The sequence below is a fragment of the Solea senegalensis genome, linkage group LG17 (assembly GCF_019176455.1).
Source record: "Solea senegalensis isolate Sse05_10M linkage group LG17, IFAPA_SoseM_1, whole genome shotgun sequence".
NCBI lineage: Eukaryota > Metazoa > Chordata > Actinopteri > Pleuronectiformes > Soleidae > Solea > Solea senegalensis.
The window spans coordinates 5,400,662-5,418,122 of NC_058037.1; the positions used below are offsets into that span (position 1 = coordinate 5,400,662).

Sequence of the window (17,461 nt, forward strand, 5' to 3'; positions counted from 1 at the left end):
CCCCTGCATCCTTCCCTGCCACATTTCCCACTCCCTTCTTCTTAAAGTCACCTGAACATCTGTTTGGCCTTGTGATAGGTGCCCAGCTGTCTCAATGTTTCCCTATGAAGAGGCCAACAATCTGCTCTGTGGTTCCTAAAACCCTGGGGACTGCAAGAACATATGGAAGCGAGAGGGAGAGAGAGAGAGAGAGAGTGGGAGTAAGGCAGCAGGAGAGACTTTATCGACCAGTGTGTCTCTATTTGCCTTAAAGCTCTCAAATGGGTCTGCATTTCACACCCCTCAGGTGTCAGCATTACAAACCATCATCAACGTGTTTATTATACATACAAATATCCAAGCAAGTGAACCATCCCAGGCCTTGAATGTGACGACTTAAACAAACTAGCTGCCTCAAATGAATGCCCTTAAACTTGTAATAACTGGCAACCACATCCATTTAAATGCAGACAGCACTCAGGCTCTGATAATCCCTGTTGGTGGATGCTCACGTCAGGCGCCTTGCACGCTCATGCTTCTTCCACTTGAGGAGCACCACGAAATGAAGTATTATTGTGACTGAGATGGAAATGATCATCCATGCTTTCATCTATTCCCTTTTAATTTATCGTAAAGGTCATTTCACCCTTTTCAACCAAACCACTATAAACTGCAATCCTTCCATCCGCAATGCAGCGGCTTGGTTTTTAACTATGAATATTAAGAGATCCCACATCTGTTCTGACCTTCTTACATTGGCTACCGGTCTTTGTAGTTTCATTCAGTAGCGTAACATGACATTAGAAAAAATATTGTGTTAAAATTGCTTTAAAAAAAAAAGGGGCTTTTGAAACAAATGATTGCTAAATACAAATTCCCAAGGTCGGACTAACAGACTCATCTAATGTGATTGAGAGTTGAATTACTACTGCATTTTCATTTTCAGTCAGACCCAAGCTGGTCTCTGCACATGCTCCACAGCTGCTACTTGTGAATAGAAGAAGAAAACCTTACACAGAAGAAGACAACAGTGAGAAAAACATGGTGAAATTAAGGCCGATACATTTTTTTGAACTGAATAGTAGAGTTTATTATGCTCTGCCAGCTTAAATCATTGAATCATTCAAAGACAATGGACTTTCTAACGACGAGCCAGCAGCTAAACCGGAAACTAACTTGCTGAAATATTGCTACCTAGTGTAGTGGACGTGGACACACCGCATTCAATAAATCGATTACACGCTATAGAGCTTGTATGTAAGGACGGGACAAGGACAGTTCACCAATTAAACATTGTAGAGGGGTAGTAGTCGTGAGCAAGGAAACGTCTTCCCCTTGGAAACAAACAATCTTGATTGTTCTCAATGACACTGCGACAACTCATGACGGTGTTCAGATCGTGTGTCACCTGCCTCAAATAGCTTCTTCCTCGATGGAATATTGTCCGTCTGAAAAACCCTGATGCCACAGCAGTAGAGAGCAGCCTGCAGCCGAGTTGAACCGCATCTGGTTCGACTGACTCATTGCCTAAATATTCCTTCATGCCAAAAGAGTTCAGGCAAACTTGGGATCACTTTCCCCCAGCAAACGAGCGACACACACCCTTTTTTTTTTTTCTGCAGGGGATGACGATGATGAGCAGCAAAGACACAGCCACCCTGGGGAGCCAATTATCACATTGAGGAGATTTGCTTAGTGTTTCAAGAAGGCAGTGTTCACAATGAAACACACACACGCAGGAAGCCACGCACACACACACACACACATACAGCAACTGCGACTGACACTAAAACCGTCATTGTCAAATATAAAAAAAGTCTACAAACACGTGTGCATACACAACAAACACTCATAGGCTGATGGCTTCTCACACGCAATCACACAAGTGAGTGATTAACTGCAGAGAAGAGAAAGAACCCGAGATTGCCGAAATGTAGCACATTTCCCTGCTGGGCCCAGACTGCACTGGCTGTATTTTCACACACAGAGGAAGTCCACGGCTCACCAAGTCATGCATTGTGCAAAACTAGTATGTGGCATAATAACTGATGCTAAATCAAAAGATTTCAACAATTTCACTCCAGAGTGAGAAGGCCTCCTCATTCCGGCGCCCTTGTTAGCGCTGTAACTGCAACTTTGCAGGGAGGCTAATTACATAAAAGTGAGAGTAAGCAATGGCATATTTTAACATGTTTAGCATATTGTAGCATGCATAATCCCAATTACTTCAACGAGCACCTCCTTGGGCCTTCACCTAGCCACAAAATATTGTTCGTAAACAATGATGTGCTCAAGGTTTTTATTTACCTATTTGAAATGAGCTCCACTGAAAGCAGAAAGCCAAAATGGAAAAAAGACAAAAAAACAAAACCTCTTTATTGAAATTCAATAAACCAACATGGACTGTACATGTTATTTTATAGTTTTTGAGCAGTGCAGAGTATAGTGTACATTAGCACAAATACCTCACATAAGTACTTCAGAAAAAAAGCTTTTAAAATGTGCATCTAATTAAAAGTGCCACAAAAGAAGAACGCCATTGTCTGCAAAATAACTTGGTCCATTAGTTGACGAGCCTATTATCTTATCTAAAAGGGATCGTGGAAACAATGTACCGCAGCGATGGGATTGTACACCTTTCCTTTTGATTTGCTTGGTAACAGAGCTTGATTTGCTTGGCAACAAAGCAATAAAAGAGTGTGATCCAGCAAAACACATTAAAGCACAAAGGTAAAAGCAGTGCAATTAGTCCCTTGCTTCATGGAAAATGGCAATGAAAGTCCTCTTCAAAGTTTGGTCTGCTTTGTAGTCACCCGCATGTCCCTATCTTTTCTCTCTTTTGTAATTACTGCAGACATTTCCTCTGTTTCCATGGCCATTCTTGTCATTCTTTGAAAGTTAGGCACTCTTAGTGGCATTGTTGCTCGCAAGTTTGAAGTGTTATGCCAGTGGACAGCAGAAATGATGTGTTCAACAAACACACAAACACACACACACAGCTTTCACAGCGATAAGGACCTGGTGAAAAGCCAACTGCAGGGAAAACATCATCAAAGAAATCAACTCAACAAACAGATCACTGCTCAAGATGTTATTTTGGTAGATCAGAGGGGACTTTCATCTCCATTTCTGAATAATGTACTGCCATCGTGGCCAGTGGGTATTGGAGAAAGGCCATTTGAAATCGCATTGTAGCATATGGGTGCTTATTGATTTGTAAAGGGAAATGATGAGAGATGAAGAAAGAACAATAATAAACAACCCTGATTTTCTTTGTATTCTTTACGAGTTGAAGGCACATTATGTAGAAAATGTATTAAAATGACCATGATATTCACAATTTGATTAAAAATGAAAACTGCTGCCCCCCCAAAATCCAGCTTGTAACACTTTGACTGGATGGCCAGAGAAGTTAGTCAAACAATCTGATCTGGAGCTATGGCTTGAACATGTCAAATGTTACTGAACTTAAAAGGCCCTGTTACCCTGCTCAAAAATGTCTTGACCAGAGAAGAAGATAAACAAGGATTTGCAGTGGAGATGTAGTCGATACATGAATAACAAAAGCCAGGTTTTGTTCTCTTATACTACATTGCCGCCTCATCACGTGATCATTTTTCCACTGCTGTGACTCTGCTGCTGCTGCTGCAGATGAAAGACTAGGTCAAAGCCTTGGCCTCTATTTCGAAGAGGTCCCCTGAGGCGTGGGAGAGCAGACAGAAGGTCAGGACACCTGTCTGCAGGACAGAAGTATGTCCTGTCCTTCAGGCCCCCACATGACATTACCCAACTAGCGAAACACAAGAGGGGCAAAGAAAAAAAGAAGAAGAGGAGGACACAGTATTTTTTACAATCAGGAAAAATAATGGAAGGTCACTAGTTTCAATGTGCCTAACCAGCAGGGTAAAATATGGATGGATCAAATGTTGCCCTTCAACCTACTGCTAAAATTCAGACAGTAGAGAGAAGTAAAACCTTGTACGTCTGTGCCGTCTCCTCCCTCTCTTTCTTCTACACGCACATAGCATGCCATGCCGGGCAACAATGCTATCTATAAAGGAGCAAAAAGAACAGAGCAGCTGCCATGGTGCACATCTGTCATAACTGGGTAATTGGTTGTATTCAGGCTTCACACACCACGCTGTGATAAAACCCTGTGTTTAGAGGCAGCCGGTAGAAGACCTTCAGTAAAAGACTGGTACTTTCTGTCCGACTGCAACAGCTGCAGGGAGGCGGCGCTCAAGAGTATGACTATCTTCATGTTTGTGTACGTGTGTGTGTGTGTGTGTGTGTGTGTGTGTATGTGTGCTCCATTCCAGTCACCGAGAAAATCCCATGTTAAAAAAGGCAGAGTAAACTTTAACTCTGTGTAAGTTCACACACACAGACACACGCCGCATAAACACAAATGAGTCTGAACTTCTGTGCATACGTCTACAACCACACAAACATACGCTCTCTTCTTGCGTGTGTGTGTGCATGTTTGTGTCTTTTTCTTTGTGTGTGTGGGTTGTTTATGTGCTTTTATGTCTTTCCCCTTGTTATCTCTTGGGCTTTCTGCAGCTCTGGCACCCCGGGGGATGGAAAAAGAAGACAAACATGGTTTGATGTGGTCGAATTTTCAGCCATCGGAGAATAAGGAAAAGAAAGGAGAAGCGTTTTGAAAAAAAAAAACCAACCCCTGAAAGTAAGATGCAAAATGTAATTGCCTTCTCAATCACATTCAAAAGAACTCCATCAGAGTGCTTTCCCCTGCTGTGCTTCATACACGGGGAATTATTAGGCTTGCTGTCCTTCACACAACTACAATAAAGAATCATTGGCAGAGCAATCGAATTGCGAGATACTGAGCTGTGTAATCACCAGGATTTATCTCCATTTTACAACCTCTTATCATTTCATAATTCATGTTTCCAACTGTTGCCTCTCCCCTCTGGGACAGAATGAGCGGCGAGACTGATGATTGAACGCTCCCTCTCCTTTTCTCTGGTCTCAAACTGTGGCCAGAAGCAGGTACAAACCAAACGGCTAAGCGACAATACATGTCTATATGTGTGTTGTTGGACTAATGTTTTTTTTGTTTTGTTTTGTTTTTTTAAAGGGAAACACACTGGAATCGCTGCATCTTCCCTCACTGTCACCACACATGGACGCCAAGTGTGCCATCTTTCATCAGCGACACTAAACAAAATGCAGAACATGATTGATGAAAGGCAGTGTGTTGTGAAGAATAGCTTTGTAGAGAAAACAGCCAGCCTTGGATGATTTACACTGTCTCTCTCTCTCTGGTATTATAAGTGCGGAGCATTACTACACTATATGGATTTACACACCAAAAACTAGGGGTAATAGAAGTCGTGAAGAAAAATGGTGGAGAGAGAGAGAGAGAGAGAAGTGAACGGCTTTGTTTGCGAAGAGTGGACAGTTATTTTAAATCCACATGATGATCAGACAGACAGTGAAATACACATTATGGTTTCTCACCAAGATTAGCAAAACTGCTATTTACAATAACCATGTTTCCAGGCTAATTAAACATCATGTATGTTTTTGCGTACCTTAACCCTTAAACCACATTTATTTCAGGTAAAATAAATGTATTTAGTAATATTATTTGTTGATGCAGTTCCGAATCTCAGTATTGAAATTATACATGTGATAAAAATCGCTGTAGCGACTGCCTCTCTGGTCAAACATCAGCCACTGCATCCATTAGCTTTTCTTCATCCTCTCACTGGTAAAAGCTCCCATCACCCTCTTGTCTAATCAACGTGAGGCTCATTGTCCCACACTCCTCGGCCTTTTATAAACATTGGGGGTGTTGCTTTGTCGCGTTTCAAGCTGAGTTTTTAAGCCAGAGCTCACTAGAAAAGACAGTCCGAGACCCAGCTGCAGAGTGGGATGAAAGCTGAGCTGCAGCTCCACTCGCTGGGATTGAGCGGTCAAATACTACAGTGGTTACATTTGTGCTGCAGCGGCACGACGGTGCCAGGATAAGCTCAGGCCTTTCTGCCGCAGCGACATTTACAGATGAGTGTCATTGGAATCAGTGGCTGACGCCAGTGCACCAGAGGAGCAGGTACTGTATGTGGAAGCAACCGACAACAACAGCGGCGTCCCTGCACAGGACTCAAAATAACAACGAGCCAAACATTGAAATGTTCATCTTTTTGAGAGGCTAGAACATCTGCGGGAATTACAGACACGTTCATATCTTCAATCATTCCAATTCCAATACCACTCAGTGGGTTTTTTGAAAGCATTTAAAAAAAAAATGTTTTAATCAATTACTGGACTGGCTCCAGATTACATTAGACTATAATCTCAAATCAAGTCAAGGTCCTGAAATGAGCTGATCAGAACTTTTTTTGTTGAAGCTCTTCCACAGATGAGATTGTAAAGTAATGGTGACCGTTAACTTTTAGTTATAGCCGGGTTCTCATTGTGAGATCAGCTGACTCCACTGCAGCTTTTAAACACTCTGTAAAAATGCACTTTTATTAGATGGCCTACGCGTCGATGTATGGTGTTTCTTGCCCAGTCTTTTTCTTTTTTTGTTCATTATTGCACTCATTTTAGCACCACTTACCCAGGTTTTATATCAACTTCCATTTTTATTTTAAACTTACATTTATTAACTGAAATGACATGTTAAATTAGATGATCACTTAAAGTGCCATTCACTCATACTAACAAACATGCATGCAGCACTTTTGTATACCACTTTTGTTGTAGTTATACGGTATAGCATGTGATTTTTCTACCTATACTATTTTGGATAGGCTTATCTTTTAATCTGGAAAGCACTATGTGCCCATGCTTGAAAAGTGCCGTATAAATAGAACTATTATTATTGCCCATCCAGAGATTCTATACATAGTGCAACATTGCATACCCACACAGGTGGTTTAAGTCAGTGTGATTAATTAGACCACCGCTCAGGTTGAAGCTGGTGAGGGTATGCAGGGAATTATGGGATATGAGGTCATTAAACTCCATGCTCTCATTGGCCACTGGACGCTATTTTCCAACCCACACTTGCAATAACAGTATCCTTGGGAATAACACAATGAACTTAAAGGAGTATTGTGGTGTACGTCCTTCACAACTACTAACTCTTTAAATGAATATACATTGTTGTGGTTTTTACCTGAATTGTGTGACAAGTGTAGCACTTGACATACAGTAGAATATTCCCATGAGGAACAGATTTATTCGCTATCTGAATCATGTTGAAGGATTGACAAGAGCAGTGACAGTGGTCGGATTCAGGAGGCAAACATGTGATTGCGCACGTCCTCTGCTTCTCGTCTTACCCGGAGCAACAAGAAAAGACTTTCGTAACATTGTTTTCTCACTCACGTCCTTGTCTGATACTGTTCCGGTCGCTGCAGAAGAACGGAGGCTGACTCACAGACATCCATTAACAAAGCTGGGGAACACAAACATGTGCACATGGATTCTTGTACAGGAATCTTAGTGAGGTATTGCATACCCTAGCCAGTTACCTCCACCTTAAACATCACAACTAAATCCTAACCCTAAAAGCACTTTAACGTTGTGAGGACCAGACAAAATGTCCTCACAAGGTCAAAATAAAAACGTGTCCTCACAGCCTACTACACGCACACACACTCTTAAAACAGCAGAAGCTGATCCATAACAACTCCCCCCCCCCTCATTACAGTGAATGTCGGATAGCCAGTCTCTCTCTCTCCTCCCCCTCCTGCTGCATTACTGGCACTCTCCTCTGGTGTAGCAGCAAGCGGACAGAGAGGAAGAGTTTTAAATGATTTTTTTCTCGCTTCTCTAGAGATGTCAGCTCCTATTCTCTCTTGTTAGAAAAGGGAGAGGGTGAGAAAAAAAAAGAGGGGAGGGCGTCTGAGGAGGATTTCAGAGGCCGGGGGAAAGGGAGGAGAGAGCGAGGGGGTTGCAGCTGAGATCTACGCGGCACTCTAGGCTACAAAGAAGACCTGTCTGCTGACTTTAATGCTGCACGCTGCCACCAGCAGAATTTTTTAGGAGGAAAGAGATGTTGCAGAGGGATGAAGGAAAAGGAGGAGTAAGGCATAGGTGAGGCACAGAAAGATGTTGGGTAAAAGACGAAGAGGCAGACAAAAATGGGTCGCAAAGGTGGAGCAAATAATAACCAACCTGCATAGGTCTGTGAGTGTTTCTATGGCGAGAAATTAGCATTCTGCTGATGTTCACACTGCTTGCAACAAAATTAGGACACAAGTGTCTCCTTCCCATCATTCATAATGCATGACACACTGTGTGTGTGAGGCATATCACTTCTGACGCAGGCCACACCAAAGTCTGCGGAGGATTAGGTGAAGAAGATCTCCTAAAGAATAAGGGATTCCAAGATGGCTCAGAGTGGAAGCATCATTTATAATTGAATCTTCCCCAGAGGATAGTGCAGCCTGTCTGCCTTTGCCAGGGCTTCATGGAGAGCCCAGAACTCCTCTCTCCCAGTCTGTCTCCGTCTGCCTCCTCCTCCTCCTCCTCCACCTCCTTCCCCCTGCGATAACTGAAAGGATCTCATGCACAAATACAACACAGCAACCTCAGCCACTGATCTTATCCCAAAGCCTTTATGACTCAAACCCCAGTTGGACACATTTTCCCATTCTGAACTTTTTACAAACTTTTTTTTTTTTTTTGCATTTCAAAATAAAATGACCTTTGGCATTTACACGTGCTTAGACCACTTTATTAGGTACACCGTTTCAACTGTGGCATGGACTGAGTACATTAGAATTGAGATATGGAATGGACATCGCGAACCTTGAGGCACACGGGTTACAGCAAGGTCAAGCAGCGTGCCCCTACTGACGTTCTTTGACCTCGTTGGCTGCCAATGACGTCTATAGATGTCAATTCAAATACAACCATTCACTGCCAATGACGATTGATGCTCTTTCTTTTGGTAGTTTTGGTGTTTACATAGTCACAGAACACTTTTGTTTTGTGGGTCTTGGACAATCAGTCAAAATGCTGTGAAACACTTGCAGCCAAAAGCTAAAACCTTTGTTTGTAAGGACGCGGGCCACACAACACAGAGCATTCCTACATTATCCTGAGAAGTGAGATCATTAACTCAAATTCACGGATGAATGTTTCATCACATAATTTCACATTTTGAAAATGAAAAACTGGGGGGCAGGAATGACAAACTGCAAATGGAACAGCCAGGCAGTCGTGCGATGGCCCTCAGGTCTGCTGTCAAGGTTCCCGATATGATATTTGTCTTTATCAAAACTGTACTTGTGTTCTGAAATGTACTGATAGAAGCACTGTGTGAAAACACGCTTTAGCTATTTCTCATACGATGTCAACAACACAGCAGCAAATGGATTGTGCTAGTTCGGGTTGTTTGCCTCAGACAAGTTGTGTAGAGAAGGTAATAATTCATGACTGATTGACTATCTGTCAAACTAACCTGCCACCTTTGCTACGGCAAGAGAACCAGCTCTAGTGTTTGCTGGATGTATCTGGTGTTAATTCTGAGCATCATGACATCTTTACCCTCTGTCCTCCTCCTCAGCTGCCTTCAACTGGAACTTTGAAGATGAGCGACGTGACAGTTAAGGCGGTACTTCTGCACATTACTGCCTTAATTGTCTTTTTGCACATATACAGTTGCAGTTCGCAGACGCGGACAGCTACAAATTGTGTTGCAACCTGAAGGTGAGAGCAAGTCTTCCCTTTTCCACATCAGCCTTGTCAAATCCACGCAAACCCATTATTCTGACATGCAGGCTGTGCTTTTCAGCTACAGGTGAATTGCACATACTGAACGACGTCGCGTGTATGCCTCAGATGGCTACCTGCCTATGAACAAAGTGGATTAGAGCGGGTGGACAGACAGATACTAAGAAATGAGCAATCTGTACGAGGCAGGGCTAATCTCCCCTTTGATCTCGACAACATCAAATACAAAAGTACCAAAAACAAACGGCTTAATCAAACTGACAATAAAGGTCTGTTTTTCACATAAAACAAAATCAAACAGTGAATAAAAACGCCCGATGACCTTTTTTGTCGCCATTTTGTCTTCCTCTGCTTCCCCTCTCATTGTGAATGAGAGCGGTGTTTCGCCCCGCTGAAACACCGCTTCACTGGCTTCTATATACCACCTGTACCTGTGGTTGGCATAGCAACCCCTACATTCTAGCTGCCTTTGTCTGTGACATATCTAATATCACCTCCAGCCGCACGTACATCAAACACCTTTACATCACACTGATTATCTCACATGCAGTTGCTCCACAGTAATGATGTATTTTTGTTCATCATCGCTGTGCACCTCCCACAGTGCCCGCACACTTATGGTTGTGTATAAATCAAGCTTGTTCTCGGAAGTTTTTCTCACACCCTTCCACAGAAACATTTAAGACAGCACCAACTGTGGCCCTGCTTTTGCCACAGAAACTTTAAAACATGCCATCAGTGGCAAGCTTGATGAAGTGATTGGTGTTGACAAGTAGCTCTTCAGTCTGAAATTCTCTGCTAAGGTAAGGTAAGGTACAAAGGGTTCACATACCAGCACCAGTCATTACTTATTATTGTACTTATTTTATATGGTTATTTGATGAAGGTTCTCAACATGATAAAGGCCACTGGCAGAGTCAATCAGAATCAATCTGTGGGGCTTCACCAACAAGTGCGTAACCCAGACAGCATTTCTGCAGTATTTCTGACTGTAAGTGGGACTTAATGCTACAGTTCGGTGTCTGCAACAATGACTGTAACTAAATAGCAGCTTATGAGAAAGGAAATGTTCTGTTTAGGTGCAGGCGAGAGTGTGTGATGCACGGTATAACTGCTGGAGTGTGTGGGCGCTTCAGAAAAAAGGAAGTGGACCAACTTCCAAACTGGGTCACATGGCAGAATCACTTTGCCGATGCATTCTTCAAATGTATTGCGTTGAGATCTGATTTTATTTGAATAAACCTGAACAAACCTGTACTTGCATCTTCTCTTGTTCTCAGAATCAGATAGGCAAACACACGATGAAACTGAGCCCTGATATTGAAATGGCATTCTGTAGATGCTATTTTCCAATTCCATCCAGCACGTGGTTTGACTCCAACGCTCTATTGTCTGCTTTATAATTACTGCCCGCCCTCTCTTCAGTTCACCTCCACTCTCTCCTTTCTATTCTTTTCCGCCTGACTCATCTTCCTCCACCACTGACCAGCTCTCTTGAGCAAGTCTTACCATTAGTTCTATCTCCTGCTCCAAGGACGTTGAGTCCAAGAAAAACACACACCAGTGATTCATGCCATGGGAGGAAAATTTGGCGGCAGAGCCGCAATCCATCTCCTTTCAGCGATTTAGCCACAAAACCATGGAGAGTTCGGTCAGGCGCCACCTCCTCTGTTATCTGTTTCCAATCCTTTATCAAAAGGAGGAGACATCTGCTTAAAAAGCCACTGACACACAGCCTTTCTGTGAAAAAAACAAGAGCAGTTGCAATCAATAAGAAGGGAGAGGAAGGCAAAGACATGGCACAAAGGGTTCTTCTTAAAAAGCTGTAATTAATAGAATCCTTAAGACGTTATGGATTGGCGATAGGCAGGAGGGTGTACTCCAGGCTCAGCAGGGACAAGACGCAAAGCGGGCATGAATTCAAGGATAGTGTGCACGTGTGAGTCTGAGAATATGAAGTGAGCTTGTGTGGAAGTGCATGTGGATGTGTACGCTGATCAGCAGCCAAGGCTTGGCTGCATTTGCCTAGGGTGAGGTTGAGAGGGCCTGTGGGAACTTTAGAGGGCAGTGGGATGGAACATGTTGGCCTCTTAGTGTGTCTTGGTGTCGGCCTAATTAAAGGGTGGGCCAAAAGGCTCTCCATGTTATTATTGCTGCAGCTCTGTGTGAGTATGTGCTTGCATATTGAACGTGTGTTTTTTTTTGTGGATGTTCAGGGGATTGAAAAACTGTGCATACATCCTGGTGTGTTCCAAAATATTCCAACAAATCTTCTGAACGTGGTCTTGCTTGTGACCGCCCCCCCCCAATGGCATGTGTCTCATTAAGACACCCAGAAGTTATTAGGTTGTTATTTGAATGTGATTCTACCTTATTTCTTTGTCAAAAACAGCTCAAAACTGATTAAATACATATCATGCCCTGAGGAAGGAGGACGGTTGCCTGGAGCATTTTTTGACACAACAAAATGTATTAAGGGAATCAAGCCGGTTGTCTTCCTGAACACTTTGTATATTTGAAATATTCCATTTTTGAAGCCAGGTCTACAAATGCTTATTTAGTCATCACACTTAGATCATGACCTCAAAGCTGAGAAAACGTCTCTATGTACAGTATCTCTGTGAGCACAGATGGAGAAAGAAGAAGAGGAATTAAAGTTGAGCTAAGGCAACAATAATAATACTTCATTTATTCTTAACAAATGGTACAAAGTGCTTAATAGCCCCGTCATGCCTAATCAAATATACACTACAGTATATGGACAAAAGTAATGAGATACCATTGCACTGGAGTTGGTCTCACTTTGGCAGTTATAATATCTTGATATTAACTTCAATATTAAAGTGTTTTCTATGTCATCATTCATCATTCCTGGCTCGCAATCTCTGTTCCGGTTTATCCCAAAAGTTCTTGATGGGGTTGAGGTCAGGTCTCTGTGCTTTCACACCAAACTCGTCAAACCATGTCTCTATGGTCCTTCAATAATATTGGAATCGACAACGACCTTCTTCATTCAAACTGTTGCTACAAATGTGGAAGCATAGCATTGTCCAACATGACTCTGTATGTCCTCTAAGCATTGAGATTGCCCTTCACTGGAAATAAGGGGCCTAGCCCAAAGCCTGGGAAAACAGTCTCAACTCAATAATTAACAAGAGTTAACTGCCATACGTCCATATACAGTATATAGTGTTAATGTTCTTCTCTTTGTCTACGCTGCCTCCTTCTTGCTCTTCTTCTACACTATTAATATACCTCAATGCCACCCATACCAGTCGGCCCCAGTTGCTGCCTTTGAAGATGTACTTAGCTAAACTGACGAGAAATTTAAAGAGAGTGACACAGTGGCTTTCAACAGCTCATGAAAGCCAAAGGAAAACCGCCACTCTGTTTGAGTCAAATGATGGGGGAATTGTGCAGTGGCATGGGTAGCGGGGACGGGGACTGTAGGCAAAACCTCTGTACAAAGCTGACTTCAATCCCTCAGCCCAGGCTTGCATACATCTTGGCTCATATGGCATGCATGAAAATGAGCAAATGCACAGGAAAGACAAAGAAAGCTTCAGCCAGCAGAACCCCTGAGCTACCTTTGACAAAACAGGAAGAAAAAAATGCATCATTCAAATATATTTTGGCATTTCTTCTTTCAGCAGGTTCCTTGCCACGGGACAGTACATTGGCACAACGCATGCATGGGTTATAGAAATTTCTTCCTCAGTCCAATGCCAAGCTGAGAGATTTATTTTTCTGCTCTGGGGAGTCCAGCACATTGAAAAATATTGCTACTCCTGTACCTATAGGCACACGATCAGTTTCTGTTAATAAGAAAAAAAACTTGCAGTAGTCAGGCAAGGTGACAGGGTCCATTGTTTAGTCTAGACATGAGCTCTTGTGTCTCAAAGTGAAGACATCATTGTTGTCCTACTGCCTGAGCAAACAGGTGCCACAGTCACGCACGGCCTATCAGGATTGGACTTCATTTTATTGTGGCCTTGGACATGAATACTGATAGGGTTGTGTTTGATTGTGCCATGGGAGACATAAATAGCAGCACAGGCTATGCAAGAGGAGCAATGACTATCTTTGAACTCCCATGCTCAAGGTCTATACATATGTAGTACTTTTATGTATTTCATTTTACGCAGGAGACTGAGGACCCTTAACAGGAGGTTTGACATGACAAGAATAGTCACCTGTCTGGTGTTATGGAGTGTTCTATACTGGTCACCTTGAGGTAACGCATCAGGCTTGACTAGAATAATAATATATGGGAAAAGAACTCCAACCAAACCACTAAGGTAAAAGAAACAAACTACGCTGCAGTTCTTTTGAGATTATCAACTCAGAGCATTGTGTACCGACAAGATATTAAGAAATTATTTTTTCCTTCTACAGCTATGCTGCCTGTATTCTTCTTCTCATTTCAAAATCACTTCACTTATCAGAGCTTTTTCCTTGTGCACAAGGTAGCTTCGCCTTCATCTCATCTTCGCACTTGACCCTAAGCTTCCATCAAGGAGGCTGTAGATCCTCAGTGGGAGCTCTGACGCTGAGAGGTATGATGGACTAAGTGGCAGAAAAGCAGCCTGAGGTGTGTAACATGCACTGATTCCAGGGAAGGCACTGTGGTCAGGCCAATAGTGAAAGGGGCAGAGAGGTTACCAGGACAGCTATGCCAGCACTACATTTCTTATAAAGTGTCTAGTTTGTAATTTTAAATGTCCAGTCCCAACATTTCGGGGGGGGGGTTAATTTGCAGAAATTGTAAATATGTATACTACCCACAGAACACATTTGGGGCTCCACTAGGTGCCATGTTCATCGTTACTTTAGAACTGATACGATGCAAAACATTCATACATGTGATTTCATAGGGTAATTGGGATAAAAGACGTCCTAGACGGCATCTCTCTACCCTCACACAGCATATATACATCTACTCAACAGGCAAGCCTGACATCAAACATTGAAACAAAGTGGAAAACTTCAAAGCTTGGGGAGAACGTTTTGCTCTGTCAAATTTTACATTACCTTGATCGATTTAAACTTTTATTTTGTTCTATCAAATGCACCACAAGCACCCTGCCAGCAAGCATGATAGAAGTTATCCCGACTGATGGTATTTCTATCTAGACACAGAAGCACTGACTGTTGTGAAAACGCGATGTATTGTGGAGATATGAGACAGGAGAGGCTTGTGTGAGCGCCTGCCAGTTTTTCAGCATTATGCATGTCTATGCATATACAGGTTTATTTGTGTGTGTATGTTTGGCTTTTTATGCACAGGTATGTGTTTGCATATGCAGCCTGCGAGCATCAATTTCATCTGGGGACAGTCGTACTTATTCAGCTGGCTCTGGGTCCTTACAAACAGCCCTGGGCAAATATTTACACAACAGTATGCTGATTGTTTCACTAATGGTTGGTACAAAATGCTGTATTGTGGCTAATGGGGTGAGATACATGGTTCTAGCATGGTAACTAAAGGTGACGGGAGTGAGATAGGCATAGTGCTGGGGAAACAAACTGTCAACGGAGCCAACTGACAGGGAAAAAAAACACAGTTATAGACAGAGTAATATATGGAGCCTCACATCCCATTAACCAAAACAATATTCTCTCACAGGCCTCCCATGACTAAATGTCCTGCTAGCTCTGGCCAGCTGTTTCTGTAAAAATGGGTGAAGAGGAATTATTGCTCACGGGGAGTAACTTGCGCTGGCGCTATTGGTACAAAAAAAAAAACAATTGAATGCTAAACATCCCCCATTTAATCCCATCAGGACCACAGTTGTTTTGGCCTCCTCAGAATCTAGTAAAACATGTAGACCGACTTTACAAAACCAAGTGGGAGAGATTAGACTAACAAACAAACTCCAAAGAAACATCTTTTCTCACTTTATCGGGTTGTTTTTAGCATCTTTGCACAGAAAGTGATGGTGATCAAAAAAATAAAAAAAATATTCATCTTCTCTTCGAAATATGCTGATCGGTCTGTAGGGAGTTGGGCGGTAGATGCAGAATAAATATGTGTGTGTCTGGTGTTTGTAGTTGAAAGGAAAGTAAAGCAGAATGGCTCAAGCAGGAGGATTTACACAGTAGTTCACAGCTGGCCTTTGCTTAGTACTATAGGTCTTTCCTCATGATATGCTATCAGCGCTATCAGGTTTGGCTACAAAGTATTTCACTTATCAGAGAGAGGAAACCAAACAGCCTCTGGAGCACCTCTCTCACCAAACACATTAATTAGATATTTTAAGCACTAATCTGTTGCCCCCAAATCACTGCCTGGGTTTTAATTAAACAAATGCCATATTAGATTTCACTTAGGCTCCTTAAAATGCAACATTTAACCCATACGTGTACCACAGCACCACAGGGAGGCAATGCAATCCCCACCCCCAAAAGAATAATCTAATATTGAAAAATGACCAAAAAATTCTTCACAGTGTTGTAAGGCTTTTAAAGCGCTCTATTTAGAGGTTTCAAAGTGATGGGGCTGCTGCAGTTTGATGCAACTGGGCGTCTGTGCGAGGCCCTTATCGCAATCTCTGCACCAAAGAGCCTGAGTCAGTCACTACGTCCACTGCAGACCTCAAACAGCCCAAACGCCTCATCTTTGCTCTCCTTGGCTTCACTCATATTTCACTGTGAGATGGGGATAAATGAACCATTCTCATGGTCCCAATAAATCAATACAACATTACACTGATGCAAAAAGAGTTCCCGTGAGAAAGGTGACAAGCAGGCGATGACTGAGAATTCTTTGTCTATTTGTCTTTTTCATCCGTCTGGCTCTCACTGGGAGAAGAAGTATCTGACAGAGGACGGCACAGAATGAAGACATGAAAAGAGGAGAGAGATTTTCACTTAGGTCTTTGTTGAGATGGATCATTTCATCAGTGAATCATCCTAAGGACCAATTAAAACACTCAAGTGGTTGTTTTGAGTGGTGAACAATGAATTTTGACATTGGGAGGAAAAAGATCAGTAAGTGCACCTCACAAGGAAGAAGGAAGGACCCACTAATGCACACTTGTGCGAGACTAAGAGAGCTTCATCTCCAAATATCCTGGCCAATGAGAGTTCAACTATGTCCTCACTTACAGCCACTTACAGCAGTCAGGTTGAATCAATGCCTATGGGTAGTTTGATGGGGCCAACCTCTTCACCCCCCCATCCCCCTTTAAAGCAAAGCTTTTCTCCTACTATATATCCTGAGCACACTTACTCCTTTGCATCCACCTAACCACTTCTACTCTTAACTGCCCAAGGGTGCTTTTTACCTCTATTACAAGATTTTAATTCTCTTTGATGATAGGCATCTAACGCAGTGCTCTTAACCCTAATCTATCTCTCTTTTTCTCCCCATCTTCCTGCTTCTTCCTTTCCTCTGTGCTGTGGCATTGAGGAAATCATTACTATGCATGATGTGATTTGTGAATTTGGGGGTGGTGGGGTGCTCGAGCCCAGTGTTTCTCTGTGTGTGCTCGTATAGATGAGATGTAAAGGTATGCATGCCTATCCCTGAAGCTTCCAAAGTCATTGCTTACCAACACACCTGCCGGCAGTGATTTGGTCGCATTGGTCTTGGTTAGTGCAAATGAGCAAAGCTGAAGCTATCGATGAAAACTGGGCATTATTAGAAGAGTCTACGAATTAAATAGACAATAGCGCCATATGTGATGAAGTTCACTGTTTTTTAAAGGGCAATTTTGTATCTATCTCAAAAGTGTGTGCATACTGCAGGTGGTCATTGCACCAG

At 42.6% G+C, this 17,461-nt stretch overlaps 1 protein-coding gene across 12 annotated transcripts in view; it reads right to left on the reverse strand.

Moving 5' to 3' along the window:
* LOC122784154 (neurexin-3b) overlaps positions 1–17,461 on the reverse strand; it is a 279,349-nt gene that overhangs the window by 77,479 nt on the left and 184,409 nt on the right. The gene's annotated exons all lie outside the window — the stretch shown is intronic.